Source organism: Pollicipes pollicipes, unplaced genomic scaffold (assembly GCF_011947565.3).
Source record: "Pollicipes pollicipes isolate AB1234 unplaced genomic scaffold, Ppol_2.1 Scaffold_4295;HRSCAF=5057_pilon_pilon_pilon, whole genome shotgun sequence".
Taxonomy (NCBI): domain Eukaryota; kingdom Metazoa; phylum Arthropoda; class Thecostraca; order Pollicipedomorpha; family Pollicipedidae; genus Pollicipes; species Pollicipes pollicipes.
The window spans coordinates 4,147,012-4,174,288 of record NW_023596461.1 but is presented as its reverse complement, the minus strand read 5'-3'; the positions used below and the strand labels follow the sequence as shown (position 1 = coordinate 4,174,288).

General features: G+C 47.3%; 1 protein-coding gene across 2 annotated transcripts in view; it reads right to left on the bottom strand.

Annotated features, from left to right (window-relative positions):
- The window catches only part of LOC119096346 (adenylate cyclase type 5), a 184,609-nt gene that overhangs the window by 124,290 nt on the left and 33,042 nt on the right, over positions 1-27,277 (bottom strand). The window contains exon 1 of one of the 2 annotated variants that reach the window (XM_037219194.1): positions 2,127-2,258. The exons of the other annotated variant lie outside the window; for it this stretch is intronic. The gene's annotated coding sequence lies outside the window, so the exon portion shown is untranslated. Of the gene's footprint in view, positions 1-2,126; positions 2,259-27,277 lie in introns of those variants that run through there. 2 annotated transcript variants of the gene reach the window in all.

Sequence of the window (27,277 nt, the reverse complement as noted above, 5' to 3'; positions counted from 1 at the left end):
TCTTTCATCATAAAAATCGATGTATCGTTTTGGAGCAGCACGGTCCAACAGTGCCGGCTGTCACGGAATGGTAGCCCTTGATTACACGCTTAATTTCGGGTCGTGGCAAACCCCTTCCCGTCATTGACTTCTCACCTAAAACCAAGTGCTGGCGACCGACCCCTTCCTGTCAGTGATCTCTAACCTGGTGCCAAGCGGTGGCGACCGAATGCTTCCCGCCAGTGACCTCTGACCTGGCGCCAAGCAGTGGAGACCGACTGCTTCCCGTCAGTGACCTATGACCTGGCGCCAAGAGGTGGCGACCGACTCCCCGCCAGTGATTTTGAACCTGGCTCAACGCCGTGACGACAGACCTGTCCCCAGCAGCGACTTCTAACTTGGCCCAAGGCCGTGGCAGCCAACCCATCCTCATCAGGGCGATTTTTTCACTCGGCCAAAATATCGACTGCAGATAGAATTTAGTAGACACCGAAGACTACTTTGAGCCTGTGGCTACGTCAAACGAAATTAACGGGAAGTGACATAGGACTGCAATAATTTTCAATGGGTGGGGCGTACAACAGACGAATTTAGTCAATGGGTAGAGAACAAAACTTAACGTTTCCAAGTTTCAGCACACAAATCTGATCAGAATAAATTTGTAATACACTAAATCAAATCTGATCAGAATAAATTTACGCACTGTGTTGGTCGGGTGGTCTTGCTCCCCTTTTGAGCTTCTATACAATGAGTTAAAATGCACTTGTCAGTCCCATGACTCGTGCAGTCCCATTACGTTGGCATCTACCTGATATTTCTGCTTCAGTAGAGAACACACGTTATTCCAGCCGATTAAGCTTATGTTCACAGTTGCAATTTACAGCAGTCATTTACAGCTGGAAGCTATAATGGAAACGCATGTTGTCAGAGCGTTTTGACTGCCATTTGAGATGACGCAACGTCGTCAGCACAATTTATCAGACCTCAGAAAACATAAACACCCAGCGTTGTAATGACACCGCGCAAGGCGACGCGATGATAGGTTGTTATGTACTGTCACGGACTCCACTAAAGCACGTTTCACCGTATAACAAAAGGGCCTCCTGAACGTGCACATCGGTATGACGGCCGGTGATTGTTGGAATCCAGCAATGCCCGTATGTTACTTACATCGGTCGCCCGTTGGAAACACAATTACAGCACCATCAAAGGCCTCGAGGGCTGCATTATTCACATGCAATGAGAGTAGCAGTCAATCTCTAACGCAGCTTGCACATCATGCTATGTGCAGTAACTACCCCTCCTTGGATGAGATCGGTTTGTTTCCCGCATGTCCGGAGTTTGGGCTGGAGTCCATATATTTCAGAGAGATTCCCTATTGTAATTGGAGGCCAAAAAGATACTGGAGAGGGGCATAACAGTGTATACCGCGACGGACCAGGACTTAAGCAGTGAACATATCGGCAACGAATAAATCTTATTCGTTGCCGATATGTATAAATCTTACTCTTAGCCGCGGAGAGATGCCCGGAGCTAAGAGTTCGGTGGCCTCGCAGCCTGGCCAGCGTTTTGCCGACGACCTGATGCGAGACTCATCGGCGGAGATCATCGACATGTGTCAGCGAGTTTCTCCCGCTACGGCTGTTTAAGATAAACCGATGTCAAGTATACCCTTGGACGCCTCCCGTTCTCTAGAGAGTTTATCACTGTTTATCGAATGTTTTTGGAAGCCTACTGATTGGGTTCGTTGTAAAATATCGACGTAGTTTTCAGTCGTTGTAATGTGAGTTTGCCCTTCAGCTTTTCGTAACCGCGGGCGTCAGGTGTCCTTTCCACCCGCAGCAGTCTGTCTCGCCCTCCAAGACCGCATCGCATCGTGCGCTATATCAGTAGGTATCTTGATATCGTGTGCCCCAATTTGACGACAAAAAGCAAATTACACATGACGTGTTGTGCAGCCGTAAAGCACAATAGCATGATCGCACAAAGCAATGCATGCGTCAGGACATTTGGTTTATGGATCCGTATAGTGCAGACCCCAGTGCTAAGGCTGACCTAGTTTCATCGGGCGGCGCCGGCCGTACGTCCGGGCCGCGTCAGCCTCGGGGCCCGGGAGGCACGGGCCGAGACCAGGACAGTCAGCTCACCGTCTAATATCAGGAGACGCCACAGCCGGCGACGAGTCGGCGGCGGCCGACAGTCGCCCCGTACCGCTGGCGTTGGTACAGGCTGACTCCGACCGCCGCGCGCGCGCTCCCCACACCTCCCGCACGCGCCGCCTCTGCGCCGACACTGGCTGGCGTCGGCGTCAGCGTCGGCGCCGACGCCGCGCAGCGTCAATCGACGCGCCGGTCGGTGACGCGGCGGCGACGGCGGCGACGACGCGACAGGGACGCCACCTGACAGCGGCTGGGCGGCGGCGGGCGCCATCTGACGCCCCCCCCCCCCCCGTATCGTACACGCTGATCTGCCCCCCCCCCCGCCCCAGACCAGCGTGGTGGTCGCAGCTGAGTGACGCGTGTGCCAATGCAGGTGGGACGTCTTTGCCACAAACCTGACTTCTCAGGCAGGCAGGCTTTTCCTCGATCGACTGCTGTCCGGGAGGCGGCAGTGACTGGAGAGTCTCCGGGTCACGGGGTAAGCGCCGCGCATGATCGCACCACGGGGCTTGCGGCGCTCTCTCTCGCCTCTTATGGAGGCTCGGGTCCGATTACTCGTCACCAGCGCACGGCCTCGCTCTGTGCCACCGGAGCTGTTTCGGATCAGCTGGGTCCGAAAATCGGGATAGGCCCACTGTAGCACGCGTACTCTGGCAAGCTTACGGACAGTTCTCGAGAGGTTTAGAGGGAGCAGAAAATGAAACCTCTGCCGCTCGCATACGGGGCATTGCGCACTTCTGGCGATTCAGGTGCTACACCAATACAACGGGCATAGGTCCGTACAAAATTGATCATGAAAGTAACAGTCTAAGATATATACATCCACGAATGCATCCATGCATGCACCTGTGCTGATGCTCGGGCAAGTTCTTTTCAGTTCACCTCTCAGCTGAGACACAGTCAGCTGGCCAGACGCATGGCCTCAGCTACATGTAGGGCGTGGGGGAGGGGGCACGCCTTCCATATTTTCCGGCAGGTTTAATTAAAAATGTCGATTCCCCACATTTAATTCCTAGCGGAGCCAATGTTTCATTCTCGTACACGTGGTTTGTCCTAAGGACATTTCCTCATTGTTCCGGGGAATGAGCGTATTTCTGCAGAAAATGATGTCGGATTAAGAGACCTTTAATTCACACCTCAAAATTTAAAACAAAACAAAATATTCCGCCGATTCCAAGGTAGGCGTATCACCGTGAACAATCGACCGGACAATCGGCCGTCTGCAGCGGACTCAGCTGGCGCGCCGCCGGACCGCCGGCGGACCCATCTAGAGCGCCTTACGTTGTCGCCTTATGATTTGGCGGATGTGGAACCAATGACGACTGCCGCTGTCGCTGACGACGTTTTCCATTCAACTGGCAGGCAAATACCATCGCAGTTACGATTGTGCAGGTGATTGTGATTGTGTGGCAGATACACTTTCCGCTATTGAGGGGAACGCGTGTCAACTTCCATCTGGGTCACCCTGTACTATCCAAGTGGCTATATATTTCAGACTATTGTTCTTTTTCCAAATCCAGGTGCTGCCATGAGTAAAATTTGACAAACGTTTGCAGAATGGCCTACCATATGAAGGAGTTGGCAGGACAAAGTTAGGCTACTGGTTTTGCACGAGCGGCGCGAAAAAGCAACCCCGATAAAAACCGGCGAGCGGCCTCTTGGAACTATCGGCTCATCTATGCAACCGCGCGTCGGAGCGACGGGAAATCGAAACCTTTCGACAAACAATTCAACAGGGAATGGCGTGATGTCACGTGTGACGCTGCATGTGCCACTTGTCACGTGTCACGTGCACAGTGGCGGTGAAGACAGATTTTCCCGTTTTCGGGCGTTTGTCACGTTTTACGCCGCCGCTCGGCGACCCCAGCCGACGGAGACGCGAATCCAATTTCAAAACGTCGACCCGTGTACCGGCTACATTTCACGTGCTCAACACGAGGATGTGCTACGCACCGTTGCGCCGACAACTGACGTGCAAGCCGGACATATCGGGATTTGGAAGGACGGGGCCAAGTGCAACACGCTGTCGTCGAAACCGTCGCCACAATGGCGGCGAAACTTAGATCACGGCATGCATCCATTTATTGGCTGCAATCACCACCCATGTTTTAATTTCTATATGCGCTTTTTTCCTTTAAATGGCAAGTCTACCTAAAGGACTACAATATCGCTTTTTCGCGACGCCGAAATGCCACTGGTACGATCGCCCAGTCGCCGCCGCCGAGTAATTCAAGTACAAACACTGGCAAACGCACATGCCTATTCATCTCCCTAGCACTCGCCTGGTCCGGGAGCAGTAAGTGAAGTCGCCGCGCTGTGATCGCCAACGGTCAGCGGTATTCCATTCACTTTCCGTTCCTTCTTTCGGTGTGGGCGGAAGGGTCGAAAGAGAATCTGGTGTAAGAGTCGTCCCACAGAGGGAGGACGGCGCATGCAGAGGGACAGGAGGAGCAGCCGCACTGCAGCTAGAGGATGGATCAGGAGAAAGAGCAGCAGTGGCGAGAGACGACGTGCCATGATGAGTTTCGTGCCGGTGAGGTCAGCGGGTGGCGCGTGTAGGGGAGCTATTAGGGTCAAAGAGGGTTGAATACGGATTCGGCCAAAGGCCGACAGGCCTTACTTGCTAGTTTCTATCCATATTCACTTGCTGTTGAATACATTCAAGGAATTACGCATATATATATATATATATATATATATATATATATATATATATACAGTATGACCAGAGTACGCCTATGAGTGACAAGCAGCAAATGACTTGTACCAATCACGTTATAGGTAGGTAGCTACGTCAGACACGTGAATAATGCATTTCAACCCAAGGTCTTGAGACACATTGACATACAAACCCCTTCAAAGACTTGGTATGTGGACATGATTTCATGGTTTCGAAGCGAAGCAAACTCCAGCTGCCCCGTGCTTCACCAGCACAGTTACTCCAGCTGTCCCGTGCGTCACCAGCACATTTACTCCAGCTGTCCCGTGCGTCGCCAGTTCACACGCAGACCACCGGGTGAAGAACGAGTCGTGCCTACAAGGCAGCTGAACTGGCATCCCTACAGTCGGAAGGGTCATATGTTGCCGCTGCAACAGCAAAGGGGAGAAGAGACGTAACTTGAAAAAGCCAGCCTGTATCTGCGAGCGCTGCATGCTCCAGCAAGAATGGGGCAGCCAATTCAATTGAATGGAGTTCATTACTGCAGCTGATACCAAGACTGCAGAATGTCATTAATGATACCAAGAATGCCATTACTGCAGCCCTCCGAGTGGACACTGCTGCATGTCCTGTTCAATCCCGGGTATGAATCTCGCGCGCCGGGCGTCCAGGGCTGCCCGCATGTGCCCCTGCCGACACACGGCTTCGGCGCCAAACCGATGCTTGTGAAGGGAACCCCGCCTGCTTCTGTGCTGCGTTCAAAGACCCCAACGACTCCACAGCATCGCGCTTCGTCCAGCACCCAGCCGCGTCTCCGGTATAAACAGTTCGTGGCGCTTCCCTCTCAGCGAAGGTTACCCGCGCCGCATCATCCTGAAGCCCGGTGCCGTACCAGCGGCCGACAGGCTCAGCCGACCAGAGAGTATCGGCTGTCCGACGCGGGTTTTGGGTGCTGCGCCCTCGTGCATATCGACGCCTCTAGATGGGTCAGCCCCCCCCCCCCCGCCCCGCCTCACCGTCACGAGGACTGACAGGGAGGTCCGCGTCCGTGTCGACCGGTTCTGCCCCACCGCGCAGACCGTGTCGGGGTGCCGCCCACCGTGAAGACCGTGGTCAAGGTAATGCCTACCGCCGACTTGAAGGAGATCTGCGTCTTTTTTGGCACGAGGCAGAGCCGCTTCGTACCAGCTGGCTTCGTGGCTGTCAAGCCGCAAGCTACGGCGCCCGGGAAGAGTATGCGATCCAGCGGACCACCGAGGTCCAATGCACTTTCGGTTAAGCACGTCATCCTTCAATCTTAATTCATCTCAGCTTAGTCCAGTCATCCATCTCAGCTCAAGTGTGGCACCATTTTTACCATATGCCGTTTGGTCGCACTTGTTTGTGGGGTTGTTGGTCCAAGTAAACTTAACACGCTGCGTTCTAACGTTTTAGATACAGGGCGCCTCTTTTCGGAAGACGCGGGAAGCCTTAGCCTTGCCTAGCCTTCTGTGGTAGTCTAGCGTAGTCTGCGACGTACCCTTATTAAAATGCAAACATTAGCTCTGTCCATTTCCTTTAACACTGTATCTTAGCGGGCTTACCACCAGATTTAAATACGTTACAAATGTCTTTCATTGTAAATGTTCGATCTGTTTGTGAAGGTAAACATTGGTTTGAGCGGCCGTCTAGGCAGTGTCCGTATATTTAAGGTGGACTGAAATTCAGCTTTTAGACCAATGGCAGGCCCGTGGTCTTGTGACGTCAGAACTGCTTCAATATAACAGCGTTTGACAGCCATGGACCTCCGTATGACCGATTATTGTAGGCGACATCCCTGGGCATATAAGTGATGTATTCTCTCGTTGATAAGCTGCATCTTGTTGTCCTGTACCCCGAGTAATTCGGGTATTTTAGTAATAGTAATTCCCGTTCCGATGAACAGGAGCTGCCCGGCCGCTTCAGAGTTTGGCGATGTTGTCCGCTAGATCATGCGGAAAATTTGATTCGTTTGCCAGGAATAGCACCACCAAGTTGCGCAGTTGCCAGACAATTTAGGCCCATCCATGTGGAAGTCGCTGAGGAACAATGATGCAAGAAAATTCCCGGCTAGGGAACATGGCGTACATATCCGTTGTAAAGTAAGTCAACGCTACGCACAGAACATCTTGACCAGCCGAAATGCGACAGGCTGGCTGAATTTCCTGGTGTGGTGGTGAACACGCTGGGCCCTTGGCATCCTAAGCCCTTAATTCGCATTCTAGAAGCGAATCCAGATTTTCAGCAAAATCCACTTAACATGCTGTCAAGCTGTACAGCGGCCTGGTGACTAGCCAATGCACGGCTGAATTACTGAGGAACCAGGCACGAACATTCACAACAAGGACGTCCATCATCCACGCATTTATCTGTAACCGGGTGGGGGCAATGAAGAACACCCCGGCTGGCAGTGAGTGTCATAAATTAATCACATCGCTACAGCACAATGGTTGCTATGCTGGACCACCAAAGCTGACTTTAATTCTCAGCTGGCGGACCCATGCTCCCGCATAATCAGGTGAGTAATTTCGTCGAGCCTCGCAATGGCTAAGCGGTTCTGCGCTTCGTTCCAGCGCGTGCTTTTATGCTGCCAGCGGGGCGTTAGATATCGTGAATTCTGAATCGACGTCCTGCCAAGGGTCTTGATCTTCAGGCCAAATTTGTCATGACTAGGGAAGATAACGTAATGCATCGTCTGATAGCAGACGTTCATCCTCATGCACCAAACCTCGAAGCGCCGTGTCATTACAGGGATGCTTCTTGGTACTATGCCATAGCAACGGTCGATCCATGGATTCTTTATGAGATAGGGTATCTTTACAACTAGATTAGCCGTTGCGACTAATGTAGTTGGGCTTTCTCGACCATACTACAATGTGGCTTATCTAGTAGCTCAAGGATTTTCGAATAAGGCTTTTGTCGACCATGCGAGCTCCTTGAACAGCTGCAGGCCACCACAGTAACGCGTTCTGCAGATCACTGTACCGCCGAAGTGATGAACGGCACGCATTTGCCATTGCTGATGCATTTGATAGAGATGTATGACTACGCTTTGCGTCCAAGTCCAGTGTTCTCAGATTGTTTACGGTGCTGACGAGCCGTAACAAATCATTATCGGAATGCACCTTTTTCGGAGTACAACATATATGTTCCAGTATCTGTTTACTGCTGACTGGGCGCAAAATGACGACTGCATGTCAAACCCCCTCGACGATCCCCATGACGACCCCCTCCCCTTTCAAAACGATATAATCAGTGCTGTTGTCTTTGCCTTATAACGGGTGAGTTCCCTTTTTTGGAAAAATTTGAACCCTGAAACCAAGGCTGAATGGATGCTGGGATCACAGTTATTGTCATGAGTTACCGCAAATAAGCTCTGGGCAATCTGTATACAAAACAAGCCTCCCTCATCTATTTTTCAGGTTTGAAGTAGGAAAAGGGCGTTCTTTCACGAACATGTGGTGCGCGATACTGTCTCGAAACATGCGCAAGGCAACTCTGGCGGTTGAATTGTCTTAATTAAAAAATCTGGAGATCAGAAGGCATGTTCGACGCACCGGAGAAGGTCGCAGGCCAGTGAGCATGACGTAAGGAGCCAGACGAGGGTGGTGAAGGCATTGAGGGAAGAGTTGACGTATCGCAACGCCTACTAGCAAAGTTTTTTTGTTGCATATTGCAGTCAAGTGTCAGGAAAGCGTATCAGGAAGAGGGACTCAAGCGCAGAGGGCGAGCTAAGGCACAACAATCTTTTGGGAATCACAAAGGCGTAATAACCTGCGGCCGACCTTATCCCGAGGACCAATGTCCAGCAGACCGGCCAAAGATACCGTGATGAACGACCAATCAAATTACGCCCATCTGACACTGAAAAGCCGGGAAATGCGGGGTTTCATACATCACCAGGAAAGCATGTTCTCCCTGACGTAGGACCGAAGCGAGGAAACTCGTACCCACGTGAGCTGCTATGTGCAGCTGGCTGGAGAGATGAGCCCGCGCTGCACTTCCCAGCACCGACCAAAAGAGAATATGTCGAGTTTTACCAATAAGGTAGGACATTCGGGAGGCTGGCGAGTGAAACTGGACATGGAGATGAAAGCCAGGATCCGTAAAATCATCCGTGTACTTAACCTGGGGGTGCTGCGGCAGGATGATGGAGAGAGTGTCACGCACGTTCGCCTTACAGACAACCCCGGTGTCACAGCTCTACAGCATTGATCTTGTGATCTCAATAAAAGATATGTTATTTTTGATCATTTTGTTTTGTGTGTAGGCTGACGTTTTGTTTTCACAAGTATCTACACATTTTTAAAAAACATAGCGCTCAATCGCTGTGTGGAAAACGTGAGTGTCGTCATCTTGGCCATGGCAACGAGGCCCCGTTCGCCTGTCTACAAACAGCGCACGGTTTACAAAAGAAACAAAAGCGCTGCCGACGGGCGGTAGACATTGTTGAAGACACGTTTAACTGCATCGTTTCTGGAGGAATTACGACAACGGAAGCCGGCACCAGTCATATCGATAGGAGTTTTCACAAGATTCCTCAATATAGGCCGGCTGACGTTCTGTCGCCCATGTCGGCGTGCAGAACCTGCCCAGGACTCAAGTGCCAGCGGCTGATTATATCAGATTGTTAAGGGTGCTAAGTGCAGTTTGAAACTTGGGCCACCCGATCCTGATCGCGAACAAGTCTCGACTCGGCTTGTTAGCTGTTCTTCATCCAGTCATGGCGCCTGAGGTTCGAACAGGCTCCAGCACTCCTTCAGCACACAAAGCCTCCGGGCGGACTGCACCAGCATCGTCCGGTGGTCGGGCGGGAAGTGTTTTTTACACGTTGCCAACTTGGAGTGCACTATCTCTGCCTGTTTTCGGCACAAAAACGGCATTTAAATCAATCTGCGCAGTTATCACGTGCGGTTACATGCCTAGTCAAGTGAGATCTTCGCATATCCATTCAGTGTCAAGAACGTGAAAAGTGGCTGGAATAGAAGCCGCTTGTTGCTGCCGCCTACCAATATCTAGATGCGAGGAAGGCCACGAAAAGCGCATTTCCCAACCGCTGAAAGAGATCGACTCCCACACATCGCCGTAGGGCTAAAGATACATTTTCACAGAAAGCGAGTAGTGAACCACGTGCCGCCCCATCTACGTACGTATTGACGTACTCATCTCTTGTGTATTGGCTGCCTCTTCGACGTAGTTTTCGCATGGGTACGTGAAATCTTGATCAGCTATTTGCACCGGTGCTAGTAGTTGTTTGAATGACACGCCCCTTTTGAAACGAAAAAGAGCATGTAGATGCGTCTTGCAACCTATCGATTCCGAAAAATCAACGTCGTTTTTCCTGTCATTGTTGGTCGATCTTTTTCGGCCCATAACGAAGTATAGGTGGCCTCGACCTCAAAGGGCATCACGGTCGCAACTAACGCCTGACAGTCATTTTGATCAGGCTATAGATTTACATGGGCTAGTTCGATAACCAAAGAGATGACTTAGCCGACACCACCTGGTCCACTTTACCAACCTCGGTCGAATGCGGTTATCCCTTCTGATGAAAAACTATACTCTGCTATCTCAAAATTTAAATATTGGATTAGAAAAACTCAAACTAAACCATATACACTCGGTTATTTCAGTAAAAACGTCGCGTGGACCTCGGTTACAAAATCATGAAAACCCTGCTAGTCCTCCTGCTTTCAGAAAATTTTGGGACGCTACCGACCGTGTCATCGTGCTAGTGCGCCGTTGGTAATCCAACACCAAAATAATTGTTCGGTGTCGGAACCATTACGCAATATTAACACCTGTCGAAAGCCAGGATCAGGTTAAGTTCAGGCCAGGAAAAAGCTGGTTGAAGTTATTCATGTGCGTACCTTATTCTTTTGTCCTATCCTCTTATCCTATTCACATTAAACAACAATTTATCGACATGGTATCATAACTTAGCAAATTCGTATGCAACGGTCCTCTCCATTCAAAAACGCATGCAAATGCATTAAAAATGCAACGCATTTTAATCAGACGTTGAGTATCAGGGCTATGCTGCATAGGCTATCTAATTTAAAAACGCATTTAATTTATAGGAAAAAAATTTGAACTGTCAGACGAATAGCTAACTTCACATGCTTTTCAGTTTTTGAGTTTGTCTACTGGCAAATAAATTCCTTTTGTGATTTGCTAAATGATACAGAATTACAAATGGCGTACTTCATACAAAAAATCCTAAGACTCAGGAGCTTATATAAAAACAGCGTAGCGCACAAAATGGCTAAACTCGTGTTCAGATGCCCAGCCAACTGCCGCCGCTGGACCTCGGCATCCACCCGGCCTTAAGCTGGAGCTGTGCCTGCTCTGCACAATGGCGCAGGCCCGCGTGAGTAACGACAGGGTTCAGCACCGCTGCGTTCTGCTGCCAGCAGTAAATTTTTCTCGAAATTGTAGCCCATAGGTGGACTGCGGCCGGCTGGGCGGCGCCGCCCGCGCCGAAATTGCTATTGACACATAGTGATATTTATCGCGACGCCGGCTGCCCGCGCGCGTACTCGATCCAATATCTGCTGCGCATGCTTCAAGGCGGCATAGCCAAATACCACGCGTACGAAGGCCTTGACGTGCTGGGGCGAGTCCGCAGGTACCCACATCAGGCGGGTCAGTCTGTCGATTGGGCACAACATTTCAGGACATTTTGATAGGGTTTGGGCGGGGGTAACCGTTTTACCAAATACGGGTATCAGCACGGTTACAAACATTTTACAATATTCCGACTTCTTCAAATGCAAAATTTGTCACACCCAGACTGCACAGAAAAACAGAAACAGCCCAGCGTAGAATAACGGAACACCAAGTTCATAAGAACCTCGTTTTCCAAAAACATACCAGCACAAAATTTGTAAAATAATTGTCCGGGCGCGGAGTAAATGTTAGCCGTAGGCCAGACATGTACCAAAACTGGGCATCGCAAAACTGAAGCCGTCAACTTTGCAAAGAGCAGAGTCAAGAGAGATCATTATTCCATCCTTGGCAAACACCCGTATACTTTGCCAACTTCGGGGCGTGCAGTGACACACACGTGAACAATGGGCGTCACTCCTCTCCCTAGACGCATTACTCCTCTCCCCACGACGTCTAGGGAGAGTTCAATGACTTCATTGGCTTCAATCGCCATTGAGCGGCAATCCGAATCAACCTAGCAGGTTGGGCCTAGTGGGCACAGGCGTGGGTATGCGTCCACCCTGCTGTCTCGAGACAGAACGGAGACATAGAGATAAATAGATCATTGCCCAGTGGGTCATGTTAGATCACCATCATTTTTATTCTAGATTCCATACAGTCGACGTGTGAATCGTCTCTGTCGTTTCGATCTCTAGCTAACGGATAGTTTTGTAAACCACAATAATAGCCCTGATTACTTGGCATGAAGCTCCGGCAAAGCAAGCAGGCGGACTGGCCGCTAGCGAATCTTACAAGGGGCGATGCGTTCATGGAACGCATAGTCTCAACTTATCCACGTCGTTTCTAGATGTCTCAGACAAGTAACGTCTTTCTCACAGCAGAGCAGTCTGTCAGTGGCATTCCTAATATAATAACGCGCCATATCGTAAAATCACCCCCCGCTCCGCATGAGTCCTCCAAGGTTGAAGATTTGAAAAAGCGCGCCCCCGCGCTGTCCACGATTCTGAGTCTAAGGCAACCAATCAGCGTTGGGATCGCAACAGCTCCATATTTGCCAACTGATCGCTGTCGAGCATTCACCTCCAAGTTGCAGAAGTCTTAAATTTGACTACGAGGCAGCTCTTTCGAATGCGGCTATGCTGCCATATCAAATATGGCCGCATGAGACGAATTCTGGCCAAGCGGTCATGACTTCATACTCGCAGTATAATTAAAGTTTCTCAAATGTGATATGCGCATGTTTGACCCTAATACACAAAATATGTCTTTCTGCATCTCATAAGTGCAGCTTTGGATTCATAGCTGGGATATTTTATATCATGAGCTATCTTGTCTCCATACTTCTAACAGATTAGTTCACCACTAAATCGTAGCGCAATCGATTGTTCATTGCCGGAGTATCGAGAAAGAACAAAAGTCATCGTAACTGAACTAGAATATGGTTGCGTTAATACAATTTCGCCACGGCTTGATGATCTTTCGAGCTTGGCCTACATAATTTCACCACATTTTGTTGTCCTTCCGATTTTTGCTACAAAATTTAGCGACGCTTTGATGATCTTTGGATTTTAGCCAACATTTTCGGCCAAATGGCAACCAATTATTGCTTGAAGTAAACTGTACACTGTCTTCGTTACTTACTAATGCCGTTTCACCTAGGACAATAAGTCGTCGGGCCAGTTACATTCAAAGGCCAAGCTAGCCTATTTCTAAAGACATGGGAAATTGAATCAATTGTCGGTTGAGCGCATAGTGTACAAATGTTCCAGGACAAACTTGAAGCAGTCCCCTATGACGATTTTTGCGGGGTAAGCATGTCCCCATTAGGCAAAGAAGTGACTTGGCCAAGCCGACAAACGGACAAAATCGACAACTTTGCAACTAGAAATCCTAATATAAAAGGTGAGTGAAAGTCAGCTTATGCCAGTGAATAGCCGTCAATGTGAACTTAAAATAGTCAACTTAGGCCAGTGATTTACGTCTGACATTAGGTGGTGACGACATTGTGTAAGCCGGGACCAAACAAAAGTGCAAACCAGACAAAAGTGCAAACACCATAGATCATATATTATTAGCAAATGTCATACGCCACGATGGTTGGTGCTACAAAACCTAACCAAAGCTCATATGGGCCATTGAGCTTTAAAGACGTGGACGCCCATTTTTATAGTTCTTTTAAAACTTGCGTGTAACTTGGCACGAACAGTATCAGGAGCGTGGCGCGCGGCATGCTGCAGCGTTTCCAAGAAGTGTCAATGAGTGGAGGGATTAGGCCTCCTAAGGCTTTTCCCTAAGGCTTTTCCTCCTAATGCTTTTCCCTTCTGGGGCGTCACGCCTGCGGCTTACGAGGGATGAGCAGCTCCGTCCTCCTACCGGGAGCGGCAGACTCCACCTTCAGCGACGAAATTGTCAGGCTGCCTTTACATTGTGGGGCAGTGATTGTGTCGGCGTGTTGCCAAAGGCCGTACATCCAAGATGAAAAACGGTCTCCGTCTTTCAGAGGAATGGCCTCGTCTTCGTGGGGATGGAAAGGTCCGTCCATACGGGGGAGGCAAGTAAGGTCTCCACAGGCTATGCCTGTACAGGACAAATCAGGTTGTTGCTTTACAGTGATGTCACTTCGTTTTTACGTCGTCTTTGTGGAGATGAGGTAGCTTCGTTTATATTTCTCATGAACTTGGATGGACGAGAAAGAAATCCGCTTCGCTTTGGTCAATTCGCTTGACATGGACATGACATGATATGATAATATGCATGCATATGCAAACACGAAAACAGATAACGCTCGCCTTCATCTAACAATGCGCACTGTTGAGCGCAGGACGTGACGACGCTTCAGGAAGCATAAAGGGTCATTTATTCGTAAGCCCCAAGAGGAATGGTTAATGGTATGGATAGTACGACAGCTTCCAAGTTTTCGCTGAACTATTTGATGCGATCTCTAAGCCTGCTCAAGTTTCAAGGTCAAGAGACATGTTCCAAGGAGTGTCGTTGCTTCTTATACTACATTTCTAAACTATATTTTTGGAACAAGTTGGCACTGTAGAGAGAGATGTGCACACACACACACACACACACACACACACACACACACACACACACACACACACACACACACACACACACCACACACACATACACACACACACACACACACACACACACACACACACACACACACACACACACACACACACACACACACACACACACCACACACACACACACACACATACACACACACACACACACACACACACACACACACACACACACACACACACACACACACACACACTGATGTATATATATATATATATATATATATATATATATATATATATATATATATATATATATATATATATATATATGTATCCAGTTACACTGTTTCCCCATTTTTGTCTTGAGTGGCGCTGCTTGACCGAGAAGTTTGAAGCCTTGAATACCTGAGCGAAAACATTTAGTTCGAATACACGTCGTCTTTACATGGAATGGCAAGCTCTTCCCTTCGGGTCATCCCACGACAAATCAACCGCGGATAAGTGCATTTCAGCACGGCGCCGCCTTCACAGTTGACGGTAACTGTCCGACTAAAGCCCGATTTTACAAGTTATGAGAGCCGTAGGGAGAAGCGATAGTGAACTAAGTGCAGTTGAAAATACCCGCTGACGCCATTACCTATTTTTCAACTCGCTCTAGCGAAACGGCTTGTGAAGTATCATGTTTGGAAAAAGTGCATCGGAAAGCTTAACAGCTATATTTTTTCCGAGAAATAGATCAACATTACATTCAAGGTCCTTTGAGGACGTATGTTGACCTAGTTTGAGGTTTGGCCTCAATTATTGAAAACATGGTTCCTCTGGTTTCCTGAAATTCATTTGCAATTCAGGACCAATTTAGAGTTGTTTAGCCTAAAACAAACCGATGTGTTCTCTTCTAGATTGGTTGGAAGTCGCATCTGAGCATTGGCGGATCACGCACGGCGGCACGCCACGAGCCGACCAGCCCGTATCGGGTGACCGGACGTCATCCATCCCGAGTCACGTCCATAGACAGCATTTCAAGTACATTTCAACGGCACGGTGGGCAGCCATATATCACCAGTTCCAAAGCCATCGTTTACAACAAGCTATGTTGCTGTTCATTTGCAGATGATGGCCCATCTTAGTGGAAAACGTAAAATGAGCGGGTTCAATTCCTTCGTTGTGTGTTCTGCACCGTAGGTTTCGTTCAACTCAGTCGTTATAATCAATCATTCACACTGCAGTCATCTATCACGGGATTACTTCAAACGTTCGAGCAGTTATGGCCATTGATGCAAATGCAGCTGAGATGAGTCTCCCTGGGGTCGATGACTGAAGCTGGGCATTCCCTTCAGCGCTGGTACATTTTTTGCATTTGTTTTCTAAACGCTGCTTCTTTTTACGGATTTATCAGCTGTCATGTAAATGAAACCTATGTATACCAATGGAAATGAAAAGGTTGGGTTCATCTGCGTAGATCACAAAATAAAATACGTGATTATTGGTAGGAAGATAGTGCGCGCACAATAGATGGTCCAAGTAATTGACGTGCTATTAGATACAAACCGTCCTCGCTAGTGTACGTGCATATGCACGGCAGATAAGCCAGGACTGAGCGGATAAATTTGTACCGCTCCGTGTTGCGCCCCGTAGAGCATTTTGTGAACTGTGTTCGTAACTTATCTGTTCACAGATCGGCAACGTGGTCGTTGCAGTTGCAAAACATATCCCGTGGCATCACGATTTGATAATTTTCTAGGCATTACAGATTTCTATATACTGCCAGACGTTTAACAGTGGCCCCCACTTCGGTGCATGGGCCTTTCCCATGAAAGGTCAAAAGGAAGTGCGGCACACGCTTAAGGCCCAAAGCCTATGTATTGTGGCACATGCCGAGGAAGTTACATTCGTTTTCTATCAGGTTACGCAGAAAAGATAAAGTGATGAACTTGTTCTGTACTTGGATGAAGCATGTTCAGTGTGGGCAACACCTTTCCTACCGAGTGTACACCGTGACTGTTAAATGGGTTTAACTATCACTGATGATACAGATAATTTTGCTGACGAGGTCATTGGTCGTTTTGAAGCATACCACGAATGGATGTATGTTGTTACAGGGAATGTTCCACTTTTATGCGTGGTTTTGAACTGAAATAGCCCTCTTGAGGACGTTTTGATGCAGTTCACGGCCATGCCCTTTTTAAGATCCAAAGCCCCCTGGTTCCTGAGCTACATGCCCGCAAAAGTGGCCAAAAGTTTTATTGAGGGACTATTTCAAATCCACCTCGGCAATGATGATGTCATAGAAACGTCATACGATCGCCGTGATGTTACAGGTTGCTTTCTGCTTATGGTCAAAAACAGCATGACATCTGATACGTTCGCAAAAGCGATGATGCGGCATATATGATTCAATTCAAGGAAGGTGATTGGCTGTTAATAAGATTTCACTACTAAAGGCGTATCGCGAATGTAAGCGTGAGTACTTTCGGGTTGTGCAGTACTCCTTTTTTCGGGTTGTGCGTTTTTCCTTTTGTCTAAGCCATAGGTCAAAATTGCAAAAAAACGCCACTGTCTGCAAAAAAATACGAAACAGAAAAAAAACAATGGCGCTCTCCCCAATCTTTATAAAAAAGACGCGTCGGCAACTCTGTCTTTTTTCTCATGCTGGTGTTTTTTTTCTTCTCATATATTCCTTACGGACAGCTCGGTTGGCGCCGTGTGCGCCGGAGCAAAGAATCTTGCGCTGGTTTATGGGTAAGCAAGGCATTATAGAATTGGGGAAACATTACAGTAATTATATATATATATATATATATATATATATATTGCTGAATAATTAACGCATATTGCACGACAAACTTAAGTCTTCAAGACAAAATTGCGTTCAGTGCAACCTCTTGAGCTGCATTACCATGAACACCTGCTGGGACTTTGTTTAGAAGGGAGCTCACGGTGAAATGCGGTGTTATGACAAGAAACCAGTGCGGGAATTGTCAGAATACCTGCAATTTGATAATGTCGCGAGCTGTGAAAGTGTGGAATCACACATATTTTACAAAAGAGTGTGAATCAGGACTTGAAATGGGTGTGATCACTGATGGTGTGTGCCAGTGGCTTGCATTGATCTTGATGTGATGGGAAGTACGCGCGCGAGGTTTGTACTTCTGAAAGAGAGCATTGTTTTGGTATTCTTTGAGTCCACTGACTCCAAATAAAATGTGATGTATCGATACCTGCCTCTATGTCTATGTTCGTGTTTGAACTGGACAAGACGGTGAAGCTCGTAAACTGAAAGAAACACTAGCACCTATGTTGCAGGGGTGTCTAACGACAATTTGCTGCTTCAGTATGATCTTGCTAACATTCTGAGCCTATTGAAGCATTACAGCATGCAATTAATTCATTGCATGCCATTATAACAGCAACCCATTTTGGCGGTAGGGGCTGGTCTGCGCAGCTCCTTAACGCACATGCTTTGTATAAGCTCACATGATACAGCTTTGCAGAATTGCCTTTCCTGAATGAAATTAAATTATGAATTTTGTATGCAGGCAAGCATTGCTTGTGTGATCAATGTCATAGTCACTGCAACTTGTGAGATGATGGGTGCTTGGAAAGGTGGAGAAGTATTGCTGTTGGCTTCTTGGATAGCACTTAATAATATTCATCACGAGCCTTGTGTGCATCAGCAGGTTTACCATTTCCTTGCGTTTTGCCAATCTAACTATAACTACATGCACTTGTTATGTCTCCAGAGTAATGCATGGTCAGCAGGTTTGCAGTGCCATTTCACTTTTTTTAATTTATGCATGACTGGTAGCAACTTATTTAACAACGCCAAGGGGACTATCAACAGTGAGAATGCTGTTGAACCACAACGGTTATATCAGGGTTCTCTAGTAAGTGCATAAATAATCTTAAGCAAAAAAATGCATTTTTGGTAATTCAACCGTACCATATTTACCATAGAAATAACAATGTTTGGCAATCAATTCGTATCAATGTTACAGGTTTGTTCATTTTGGCATCCAACCACATTTCCAGTTACAAATAATAGAGAAAGCAACTAAAGTGCACATCACATAACATCAATGTCAGGACTACAGCATTGCAGGCAAGGATAAGTCGACAATAAAACGTTCACATCTCCAACAGTCCTTGGCACGTTTAGATACGAGATTCATGACAGTCTCCAAAGCATATCGTGCTTTGATACTAATAATCTGACCTAAAAGCTGGCGATCGCTACGTTGTGTATGTCAACCAGCCCGCTAAAGCTTCACTTACGACCAGTATCAAGACAAAAAATATACAAACAAGCCATTTACTAATTCGCCGCCCAACCCAGCGCCGGCGTCAGGAATGGCTTGTTGGCGTCAACTTTTATGCGTTTCGAAGTATTTTTTTAGGTCAGGCTGCCAGATGCTGTACTGCCAGGTACTGCTGTCGTCACAAAACTATTCAATGACACCATCAAACAGTGACGTAGTGGGGCGCATGTTTATAAACTTTGACATTTTGCTACTTAGAGTGTTTTTTTAAGCTTGAAAGCTTACCAACAGTTAGATGTAAACTTTTTCCGTCATATCTAATGCTTATCTCAATGCCTTCGAATGTGGAGCATTCCCTTTAAGTCGCTACTTGCTTGAGTGTTTTCCAAACGGCAGCCATGGACTGTGTCTTGTACCATCAAACGATTGTCTTTCTTAGCCAGCCAATGACAAATGGACCAGCGTTCTGTCGCGCCTCTCATGAGAGCACCTAACTTCCTTCGTCCCTTCCTGAGCCGTTGTATTTTCAACAGACCCCCATGCAACGGCGAACAGTTCATTCACAAGCGCAGTGCCTTTGCCAACCTGGCAAACAAGTTAAAAATATTTTTTAAGATTTGTGCTGCACTCTTGTATTCAAAGAACTGCACATAAATGCCGCCATTATCATTACTGCACTCGGTTAAAGCACGTAGTCTTGACGGAACACGCTCATCCCGTCCGTTGAGCATTCGTATCGATAAATAAATAAAATACTCCACACAAACGGATGGAAATTTGTCCAGCCACAGACAGTGTTTTGCTTAACTGTTCCACGTTGCGGTTTCGAATCATCATCGCGAGAATCTTGAATCATGAACCAGCCGCGAATCGCGGGATCATGATCACGCAATCTGCGCTCCCACATCCGTGCCTGACCTTACCGTTGCCACCTGCCGTCGATCCGGACCACCGTTGCCACCTGCCTTTGATCCGGAGCATGCATGTGTCCAGAGATTCTGTGTCTCGGACACACCCATTCGTTGACGGAATTGCATCAATGCCTGAATTGGTGGATAACTGTGCTTTTTCCAGCCAGCTGTATTTGATTTATTCCTTACCTCTAACACACCATTTAAAGAGAAATTATTCTCGAGAAAACTGTCGGCGATTTCGCACAAACTTCTGTTTGCTCCCATGAGCTTCACTGGTCAGGTGGCTCTACAAATGCATTCAGCTTGGGACGGCATTTCTGCATATTCGTAACAAATCAACAATCTAACAAATGTTGTCCGGGATGATGGCGGATTGTTTGTACCACGCTCGTTTTAATATCGCTGCGCCACGCAAACATTTTGTTCTCCTCTTCTTCAAACAATTTCTACCAACTTTTGTGTTGAACATTCCCTGGAGACACTGGCGGGAAGAAGCAAAACCGCAGGTCTTCAAATCACAGACCTCCCGGCAATACGGCTCTAGACGCTGTTCCTCTCTTGGGCCTCGGCCTGGTTTACTCAAAACCAGCGTCGAATAAGATGCGCGCTTTATCGAATTTCATGTGTGCGGTTCCAGCGTGCTGGGCCCGCACACAAGGCAACCTTACTCCGGCGTAAGGGCAGCTTGGAAAACGTAAAATAACTTCAGACCTGTTGTTCGTTTTTATTCATGCTGAGCACCAGCTCACCTATATCGATGGTTATCGATGTGCTGTGAGGACTTGGAGCGAACAACGTTGTCATCAACGCGACTCGTGATGGACGACAGGCACGTAAGGTCTTAACACTCAGCGTGAGCGCTGATCCCAGAAATCCATCCATTCAAATGTTCGGATCAAACTTATAAAAAGGACGCACCTGTCATTCAGACATTGTTCCTGAAGTTCCTGAAGAATGTCTAAGAGACTAATTTCAAGGTTGAAACGAATGTTTTCAAAACCACCTAGATAACAGAGCAGTAATAACCTTATTCATCGAAGAAAAACCAGGAGAATGGAGAAATAGATTGGTGAGCCGATCGCGTCCGGTCACCCGATACCGGCTGGCCGGCTCATGGCGAGCCGCCGTGTGTGATCAGACAATGTTAGAGTTCGATTTCCTATCAATCTAGAAGAGATCCCATCAGCTTCGGTTTTTATTCTTACCGGAAATGAATTGGTCGGTTAATTGAAAGTGGATATCGGTTGAAACAATATCCGTTGTACCGTGTTATTATTATTGTTTTGGGGGGAAATGAACTCAAGGGACAAGGCAGTATTGTATGTACCTACTTCGCCTTCAATGATGTATTGATATATGTTTCAGAATAATGTGAGAACTTAGCTTTCCGATGAATGCTTCCGAAACATTGTACCCTGCAACCTACTTTCGTTAAAGGAAGTTAAAAATAGAGCCCGTGACGTCATCACATGTTTGCATTTGTTCCTAAATCTCTATCGGTGTGTCGTACTGCTCTTAAACTTGCAGAATCGTATTTTGGCCGCATAATCACCTCAAATAAATCTTTCGCCAAATTTGAAGAGGATGTTCCGGTCCACTCGTTACACGACGTCGCGACATACGCCATACGAGGTTATGCAAAGCCACGGCACAACCGGTCGGTTCAGTCGTGTTATGTGCTGGTCCAGTTGTCTTGGAATGAGCTCCGTCTCATAATAAGCTGACAACTTTTTTAATTTGGAAAGCGCACCAATCTTTGCAAACACGTTGAGACAACTGCGCGTCGCTGAAAGGGAGCGTCCTGTGACGCTCGAGAAATATGTTTAGAAGGGAATTCGCAGACTGCAGCAGACAGCCGTTTGTTGGAATGGCACAGGTGACTATCGTCCGTGCGTGAGGCTGCTCAGGCTGTGAATGTTCGCGAGCGCGCTGATCCTGGCTAGTACTGCCGCCAAGCTGGAGCAGCGGCCCGGCCGACAAGATGACACTACGCAGAGCAAACAGTGGCTGTCACAGGACCCGGGTCTCACGTAGCATAGGACGTGGAAAACACATCGTAAGAAACAGACGACATTGCTTCAAAACGTACCCGACCGTACCTCCCACAAAGATCCGGACGAGAACTGAGCCAGCGAGGGAGCGCGCGGACGGCCGCACCGAATCGGAGTCGGATTCCTGTGTCGAAATCAGGAGGATCCGAACCCAGCGCTCAGTACAAGAGCTCCTGGTCCTCCGTAGGGAACACGAGGTGGAGACGATGCGTTCGTTCTATAACAGTGTAACTGTCGTTCCCAGGGTACCGGCTATGATTTATTCCATTTTGACGGTCGCCTTATACATCTGATCACACTCAGTGGAATCCCATTAACTACACATAATGCTTGTAGCCAGGTTTTTATTCATATATTACTGCATGACGCAAGCAAGAAGATATTCGTTAACAGTCTGTAACACTCTGTTAAGTAATATCACTCCGTGAATTGTATTGCCGTCAAACATTTATGAAATACATCAGGAAGAATGCAGATTGCGATAGGGAAGCCGGGTTCGTTTTTTGGTGCGTAAGCCTTCACGGAGGTGAAGGTGTTCCGGAGGTAGGTAAGAAAAGAAAGACCGAGGTTTGACACAATATGTAGAAGAGGAGTGTAGGAAAAAAACCAAATAAACGCCTTGCCCTGAACCGAGTCGGAAAAACCCCCGTAAGCCCGGGGAAAATCCCCTCGCCCCCAACCGGAATAGATTTAACAAAGCGATGACACCGAACACTGATTTTTTAATGCTAAGTTTTCTTGATACGCAATACATGAAACTAAATAGCCAAACAAAATAAATCATGGAATAGATTAGACAGCCATCATTTATCTTGGAGCCCAGCCCACACGCAAAACACCGTGTTGCAACCAAATGTTGTATGACAAGATCTATGGCCTCAGCAACAGACTCCGTGAGCGTGACCTTGCCACTGTAAGTTTGCCTAGGATATATTGCATGATTGGATGATAACCCCCGTTTTCCGCGACAGGGTGAGTTTATCGCTCGCACAGCCCTGACGGTGCTGGCATCCGGCTCGCACAGTCCTGGCGGCGCTGGCATCCGGCTGCCAACTCAGTGGCGAAACACAATCAGCGGCAGTGGCTTCATCAGTGATTCCGCACCCGTCAGACCGTGACCGCAGAGAAGACGCTCCAGTTGAGCCCCGCGGCGGCTCGGGATTCACGGCAGCAGACCTGCTGCAGATGGCAGACTGATCTGTCCATGTTGTCGACGGCGACGCGGCCTATCCCAAGTCTGAGGGCTGTGTTGAGCACTTCAAGGCTCTCCGGCTGGTCCGCGTGGACTCGGTCCTTGAGGTGTAAGCGCACAGTATGAAGCCCAGGGGCGGCAGGTCGGGAGAGTGAGACGCCCGCGGCGTGGCAGCCTTCAGGCCGGTACGCAGGCCAGCGAAATGCCCCTTCAACTAGTGTGCGAGTGGGCACTATCCTCCTGGAGCCACTCTTCGTCTGGGTCGATCCCGTTAAGTCGCCCCGGGACCGCCGAGCGGGATATAAGAGCAGTGGCGGCGTAGCGCCCCGAGGTGGTGTTGGCGGAGCCCGCTCTTGTCTTTGAACAAGCATCTTCTGTAGGGTCATAATTCGACAATCTGCGACCAATGGTGACTATCCTTGTCGTTATGTCACGTTTTACCATTGGTTAGGCATTCAAATGCGCGACCGAAATCTTGGTTGTGCAAGAAATGCATTTGTCCTGTTGTGGGTAAACCCTTGCCCTGCAGGAGACTTTACGGGCGGGGCCGCACGGCCGCATCCTTAAGATCTCAAAAACTAAGAAAGCTATATTTTTTGGAAGATGGCTTTGGAAAACTCTCTTAAGACTGTATGGGATCGATGTGTCTCAAAACAACACGGCATACTAATTTCGACGGTTTAAATCCGATTAAAGGATTTAAATTAACACTTTATAGATCCCTCCTGCCATCTAAGGAACAGGGCGCGCAACGACAATGCGGAGGACGGCACTGAACAGCTCTTAAAAAAATTGTAAGAAAGGCATTAATGGACATCGATGCACATGACCTGTGATGTGTCATGCCAGATCAGGTCGGACCCATGCTCTGAAGAGAACCGATGTTAGGAGATGCCGGCGAAACACGCAGACAACTGCGATGTAGCTAATGTTACCGTGAAATCTACGTAGGGACTTCACCCCAGATAACCAATGCGAGCAAATTGCAAAGCCAACGTCAATACGATGCACGTTGGGCCGATCAATAGGGATTGACCAGGGAGCTAGAATCGCTTTTGAACTGAGGTGGGAGTGAAAAATTGTATCGCAGAAAGACCGTCCGGGAGTGAAAATTTAATTTACAAAAGATGGAACTCATGTTCGTGACTTATGCTTTAGCGAACAAAGACATTTATTTCAAGTTGGCACGGACATAAATTAGAAACCTGACAAAACTATTTTGTTTTTTTAACATTTTACGCCATTAAAGTGAAACAGAGAACATTAAAGCATAGTGATTTCATGACAGTGTACTGAACATAACAGATTGTTAAGACCAATAATTTGATGTTGCACTTTGCACTTCCCTTCCACAGCACTTTTAACACAACACAAAGCAAAGGAATTCAATAACAAAATAACAACAGAAAATTCAACAAGCATAAAGCACGGAAAAAACCTTGGACTCAAACGCATCAGCCCATCACCGAGTCAAACACAATAGACATACCTCTGCCTTCTGTTAAGATGGAGTCAGGTAAACAAGCATTTTGTCACTGTTTCTTACAAAATACCAATGCTGATTTCAATGAAAGTAGTCTAACTATGCATAACCTAAAGAGGCCTTACTTCATCTCATCCTGTTTGTCTAACCTGTTTGTATCACAGCAGCAGTTGTAAGTTACTGACTCTTGCACAACGCCTATTGCCACTTGCTATGCACTAAACCAACTTAACCTAACTTAGAGTAGCCCATGTGTTGAACATCATCTCAACTCACCTATCCGTTGGCAGCAGCACTTGTGATAAAATGATGATAAAGCTGATTTTTGGCTGGTTTCAACTTGCATTTTTATTCAGTTTATTTGCGTATGCTTGTTGACATCAGACAAGATCACAATCACTTTGAACAACGTATTTGGATTGCCATGGTAAACCTATGTCAAGGGCAATAATGGGTAGGCTCCACAAAAATCTCTCTTCTCCAAAAGTCACATAACTTTTAGATGACCCCGCCAGTATTGCTGCTTGCCTTTTCAGCCGCAGCAAAGGCATATATTTAGGCTTGTGTATTCATATTTAATGACAAAGTTTGAGATGTTAGCTTCACATGTTAAATGGGATGCTGTGACTATTTGCTACATACTAATATTGAACTCATATTATAATTGTTATGCAGCTTAGAGTATCCTTGTGTTAAAAATATAGTGCATATATACAACAGTCATTTGCAAGTCAGCAAACCATGATAACTTTAGAAAACACCTAGTTAATGCTGCCATGAGGGACCACTTCAAGAAATTTGGGGCAAATAATCAAGAATATGGAACAAAATGAGCCATTGCATGCCTTGTGGCAACATAACTTGTCTTATGACAAAAATTGATGGATTCAAACAGAAAATGGCTAACTCTGGTTACCTATCATGTGCTGAAAGCAGGTCAGGTAAGCAATTACTTGGTCCACACGAGACTTACTGGCTTCTTCCTGCTCCCCAAAAACAAAAATTAAGCACCTTTTGCATGGTTTGCTGGCAGAGTCATCCCACTCACCCCCTAAATATAACTATTAATTATGCCCACCAACCTACGAGATTAAAATGCGAAACAAGTAAGAGGTGTGCATGATAAACATCTCCAGAGAGCAGAATTTCGCCATCAAACACTTCTGTATTAACTGCGTCAGGTCTGTCCCAAAGCTCTGCGTGGCATCATTAGGATAGCCTTGTCAGGTAACCTGTTGAGTTAGACACTCGAAAGGCTTAGGTTTATCACTATTGAGCACCGCTTTGAACTAAGAAAACGGTTAACCGAGGATTTAACTTGGCAAAAATGGCGGTAAAAACGAGTTCCGTGCTTCATATTGTCTCCTTCATTCCCTGTGAATTGTCCACTTTTGGGTGCATATCATACATGTTTGGGCGGCTGGCGACTTAATCCAATTTATGTATAAAATACGTACAAGTTTGCAAATGGAACATCTTGCAGAAAAATTGGGCAACATTTTAAGCAGCAGATCGTACCTCTAAAGACAATCGAGAGGGAAGGAAGAATGAAGTGGTATCACACTCGCATGAGACCAGGAAAAACAAAAGTAGTTAAATAAATATAAAGACTGGCAAAAGACGTCTGGCAAAATTTTGTAATCAGCTGATTTGACCTAAAATCTGTTAACATGAGTGCTGAAATGGTGATATTCATCTTGTAAATTTAATTTAGAAGACATTTCTTGAATTTTTTACTCCTGCATTTCGGGAGGGATGCAATTTGCTGGTCAAGTTTCATCGGGAAAAAAGACGTGGAGTAAAATTATCCACCAGGCCTTGCTGATGTTTGCACCATGCTCTGCTTTCGTGGTGTGGTGGTGAGACAAAAAAAAAATAGGGGATGTGTAAAAACCTTGTATTTGGCCTGCAGGTGCCGATTGTGATGCATTTTGTAAACAAGCCCAACTTAATCCGTGCAAGCGGCTGGAGCCGCTCGGGCTCTTGGGCTTGGAGGTACCTGGCGCCCTTACTCTGTGCATAGATGGGCATGATGCAGATGTAAGTGAGGCAGGACATTGCCATATGTGTCCAGGTTCTGTGGTGCCTCGTTTATGCTTGGTGGTTTCAAGTGAGCTCGGTTTTGGACGACATCTGAAAACCTCAGAAAGGGAAAAAGGGGGCTGGCATGTGCGATTAGACAATGTCAGGCAGAAGTGAAAAATTCACATAAAATATGAGGAAAAGGAGTGAAAAATTGCCCCTCATAGGGTGTTGCTTTACACCCAAAGTCGGCAATCCAGGACACTGGACGACTGCCTGCCACTTGAATGACCTTGATTAGCCTATTACAGGTGCGACCAAGACCACTCGTCCCCGTCCACATCTGCAGGCCCGGAACAACCCTGCTTCGAATCCGACAGTGCGACGCAAGGACGGCAACATCGGAGCGGTCGAACAGAGCACACGACCTGACACTGAGATGTGCTGATCTCAGAGCGCTCGTCGCTGCGGTCTGTGCTCTGGGGGGGGGGGAGGGGGCTGCTTCATAGTGCAATGCCGGCGACGCGATGGTGCAAATGGAAGCCAGGCCTGTTGTAACTATTAGGCTATGGTGCCAGGTAGTGTGCCGCACAAAACCAGAAATGCAGAACAACGAAAGTGCCTCGGTCATAATACTCTGGGGTGCACTCGACGTTTTGATGTACTGACTGGATTATTATGCTTCTAACTAAAACGAGGCTCAGAGCGTTTTCCACAGTTTTGGGTGCTTTGCTTTTCCGTTTTTGCGTTTTGAAATGTCCTAAAAACCTATATGAACTATTATTGAATGATTCCCAGAACTAATTAATAACAATTTGGTTCAATAATTGT